General features: G+C 36.2%; 1 pseudogene; it reads right to left on the bottom strand.

The window, feature by feature from the left end:
* Window positions 1–2797: 2797 nt before the first annotated feature.
* On the bottom strand, window positions 2798–3791 carry LOC101676701 (annotated as a pseudogene).
* Between the last annotated feature and the right edge of the window lie 952 nt (window positions 3792–4743).

Consider the following 4743-nt stretch of genomic DNA (forward strand, 5'->3'; position numbering starts at 1 on the left):
AGATTATATTTTATATTTTTAACTTCTTTTATTTATATTCTTATCTTCATTATTTTCTTCTGCTTCTTTTGGGTTTATTTTTCCTTTTCTAGTTCAAAGTGGAAGTTTAGATTATTGATTTGAGATCTCTCTTCTTTTTAAATATAAGCATCTAAAGTTATAAATTTCTACCTAAGTACTACCTTAGCTACATTCCACAAATTCTGTTCTCTATTTTTATTTTCTTTCATTTCAAATACTTTCTATTTCTCCTAAAATTCCCTATTTGAATGTATAGGCTGTTTTGACACACATTTAAATTCTAAGTGTCTGTTAACTTTCTAATGTTTGTTTCTGGCTTACTATCTTTCTGATATCTGGTTTTTGCTTGGTATGGTCAGAGAACATACTTAAGATAATTCTGATTATCCTAAATTTGTCAACTTTATGTTCTAGGATATGATGTAATTTAGTGAGTGTTCATGTGCATGTGGGAAGAGATATTTCTACTGTTGTTTAGTCAAATGTTCCATAAGTTAAAATTAAATCTAGCTGTTTGATGATGATGTTCTATTACTCTACAACTATGCTGATTTTCTTTCTACTCATTCTACTATTAATATTAGAGGAGGTTTTAGGTCTCCAATGAAACTGTAGTAACTGTCTATTTGTCCTTTCAATTCTGTCAGTTTTATGTAATGTAAAGCAACATTATTAGGTGCATGCAGATTTAAGATTATTATGAATTATTGGTAATGTGTCCTTTTGATTATTATGATAAATAATCATTTTTTATCCCTGGTTCTGTTTTTAGCTATGAAATCTATGTGAGCTACTCATGTAGCCATTAAGCTTTCTATTGATTAATGTTTGCAGACATTACTTTTTATCTTTTTAATCTATACATATTATTATATTTGCAATGATTGTTTTGTAGACAGCACAAATTTGGTCCATGGTTTCTTCTTTTTCTTTTTTCCTTAATCCATTCTGGCCATCTCTGCATTTTCTACTGTTATGTTTAGACCATTTACATTTAATGCACTGAATAACGTGTTTGCATTTAGGTCTACCATTTTATTATTTCTTTTTTGTTTACTTATCTGGCTTGTGTTCCTCTGTTTTCCCTTTCCAGGCTTATTTTGGGTTATGTTAACATTTTTGGGTATTCATTTCAATTTATCTGCTATGTTTTTCGCTATGTTTCTCTTTGCATAGCTTTTTAGCAACTGCTCTAAGAATTGTACCATAATCAGTCATCTTTTCACAGAACGAGTATTTCACCAGCTGAAGCTGAATGTAGCACAAGTGTCCACCACAAGTGTCTCTTCACTCTCTTCCACAATGGAAACCCCATCTGAAAATTTCCTTACTTCCAGTGTTTTGAGTTGTGGTAAAATATATATAACATAAAATTTGCCATTTCAACAGTTTTTAAGTGCACCATTCTGTGGAATTAAGTTCAGTCACATTGTTGTGCAGTCTTTATCAACAGAAGTTTTCATCATCCCTACATGAAACTCTGTACCCGTTAAACTGTGACTTCCCTACCTCCCCCACCCCTGACTACTTTCTTCAAGAATTTGACTGCTCTAATTACTTATATATAGTCACAGGATATTTGTTCTTTTAGGTCTGGCGTAAGTTTTCAAGATTCACCTGCGTTGTGGCTGTATCAGTACGTCATTACTTTTTAAGGCTAAATGTCATTCTACTCTGTGGCTATAAAATAATCTGTCTATCCACTCATCAGTTCATGAACATTTGGGTTGTTCCCACTTTTTAGCTGCGATGAATAATTCTGCTTTGAGTATGTTTACACAAGTTTATGTGTGGATATATGTTTTCAACAGTCTTGAATGTATATCTAAGAATAGAATTGCTGGACGACCTGTGTGACTCTATTTAACTTTCTGAAACACTGTCACATATTTGCCAACACTTGTTATTGTCTGCCTTTTTTACTATAGTTACACTAGTATGTATGATGTGTATTTCGTTACAGTTTTCATTCTCATTTCCCTAATGCGTAATAATGCTGAGCATCTCCTCACGTGTCTGTTGATGACTTTTCTATCTTTTTTAGAAAAATATTTATTCAGATCAATTGGCCAATCTTTTATTGGGTTATTTAACTTTTTATTACTAGGCAGTAAGAGTTCTTTCTATATTTGAGATACAGGACCATTCCTAACCAGATAGATGGTTTGCAAATTCCCAATTAATTTTTTTTCTTTGGTTGTGATTTTTTTTTTCAAAAAAAAAAAAAAAAGTCCCTGTTCAAATTTTATTTGGCATTTTAGTTGGTATGACACTTAGTTGGTTGCATGATCTTTTTACATTATATGGCAATGTACACAATGTACATATTCTGACATATATGGTATACAAAATAAGATCCTTTGGAACAGTTATGAACAATACATGCAATAATGAATTTATACATTGGATCTGAGGATGTGACTGAATGGAAAAAGATGGACTAGGCATGCTGGGTGTTGGGTGAAGGAATCAGAAGTCATAGAACACACAGGAAATATGATCTGGTTTGCAGAGCAACTGCAGCATACACAATATTGGCAGTGGTGCTTCTGAGATGAACCCATTTAGGACTACAAAGACAGGTATCATCCAGCATTAGGATATAGCTTCAGGGTTTGATTTACATTCCTATTTAGAACTTCAGGAAACTGATGTTTTTTTTCTTAGGCCATTTTAATATTCCTTGAGTAACAGATCAGATAATAAGGACAATGTACACAACCTCCAATGAAAATGCTGTTGTAGTATAGACAGTGAAGTGGTACAGTAGAAAACTTTAAAACTGCAGCTCCTTTTGGATCCCCCGGAGTGTATCTTCTTCAAACAGGCCTCTTCCTCAGGAGTTAGAGTCACCTTCACAACATCTGAAATTCCATTCTGTCCCAAGATGTAAGGAACACTAAGGAAATATCATCTTTTATTCCAAAGAGACCCTTAATCATGGTGGAAATTGGATGCACCCGCCTAAGATTCTTCATTATACTTTCTGCCAAAACTGCCACAGTCCAATGGCCCAGGAAATGTAGTCTCTCAGTTTGATCACCTCATAGGCACTGTCAACAATCTGTTTGTGACCCCCTTTCCACTGTTCCTTATCTGCATCAGTGCCTAAGTCAGGGGGCAGTTTCTTCAGAGAGACACCAGCCATCTGGTGGTAAACCAACGTTTACTCCACTCCATACAGGCACACTGGAGTCACTGTGCTCCCCAAGTATCCACCCATGACAGCTTAATGGGTGAACTCCCAGCCTTTCCCCCATTAGGTAACAGAACTGGGCTGAATCCAGATTGCAACCACTTCCAATAATATGGTTTTGGGGAAAGCCACTTATCTTCCAAGCCTCACAGGTCAAGACATCCACTGGATTGGAAACAACAAGCAAATTGCAGTTTGGGCTGTATTTTATGATATTAAGAATGATAACTTAAAGAGGTTCATGTTATGCTGGACCTAATTAAGACAGCTTTCTCCTTCTTGCTGACATGACCCAGCTGTGATAATAACCAGCTTGGAATTTGCAGTCACATCATAGTCTTTGCCAGAGACAATTTTTGGTGTTCTAAGGAAAATGCTGCCATGCTGGAGGTCCATCATCTTCTCTTTTGTCTCCCATGACATCAACAAGAGCAAGTTCATCTGCTAGGTCCTTCATTAAGATACTGATGGCACAAGCCATGCCAACAACACCAACCCCAACAACTGTAATCTTATTTTGGGGAGTATGTTCTTCCTTAAGATTTTGAATCAGCTGATCTTTGAGAGTTGCCATTTTGGACTTAGAACTAAAAGGAATCGGGAGTGCACGTTGGGCGGGCCAGGGTCAGCAGTGCTTGAGACTGGACCCCAACTTGGCGGCAGCAGCTCTGACTTGGTTGTTTGTGATTTTGGAGTCATGTCATAGAATCCTTTGCCAAATTGAAGGTCATAAAGATTTTAACCCTCTATTTTCTCCTAAAAGTTTTCCAGTTTTTGCTCTTACATTTAGGTCTCTGATCCATTTTTAGTTAAATTTGGTATATGGTGTTATATTGTAAGGAATAATTATGTAACTTAAAATGTTTTGAGATTTGGGGGAGTTTTTGTTTTTGTTTTAGAGAGGGAATGAGAGTGAGAGAGAGGCAGAGGGTGAGAGAGAATCTCAAGTAGGCTCCAGGCCCGATATAGAGTCCAACATGGGACTCGATCCCACAACCCCAAGATCATGACCTGAGCCAAAATCAAGAGTTGGATGCTCAACTGATTGAGCCACCTGGGTGTCCCAAGACGTGTACATCTGATGATCGATTAGGTACAGACAGAAAATAACACCACAGAGAGGTGTATAAACTTGAAAAAGATTTCTTACACTCATAAAACCTAGAGGAAGACAGGACACACCACTCAGGGGGCTATACAGAAGTAGCTCGCACAGAACTGGCTCACCCAAGCAGGTTTTTATTTTTCTTCAAACACACAGAATGTGGTATCCCATAGGCTTCTGGCCTCCACTTTTTCTGCTGAGAAATCAGCTGTTATTATTATTGGAGTTCTCTGATAAGTGAGTGATGAGTCATTTTTCTCTTTCTGTCTTTAAGATTTTCTGCTTTCCTTTGACTTTCAACATATTTACTAGGATGTATCTACTTACTGGTCTCTTTTCAACTATTCTTCTCTTCTCATTTATTCATTGAGCTTCCTGGATGTGTAGGTTATTAATTTTCAATAAATTTGGGGATTTTTCA

The sequence above is a fragment of the Mustela putorius genome, unplaced genomic scaffold (genome assembly GCF_011764305.1).
Source record: "Mustela putorius furo isolate JIRA1106 unplaced genomic scaffold, ASM1176430v1.1 tig00000040_pilon_pilon_pilon, whole genome shotgun sequence".
In the NCBI taxonomy this organism is placed as follows: Eukaryota; Metazoa; Chordata; class Mammalia; order Carnivora; family Mustelidae; genus Mustela; species Mustela putorius.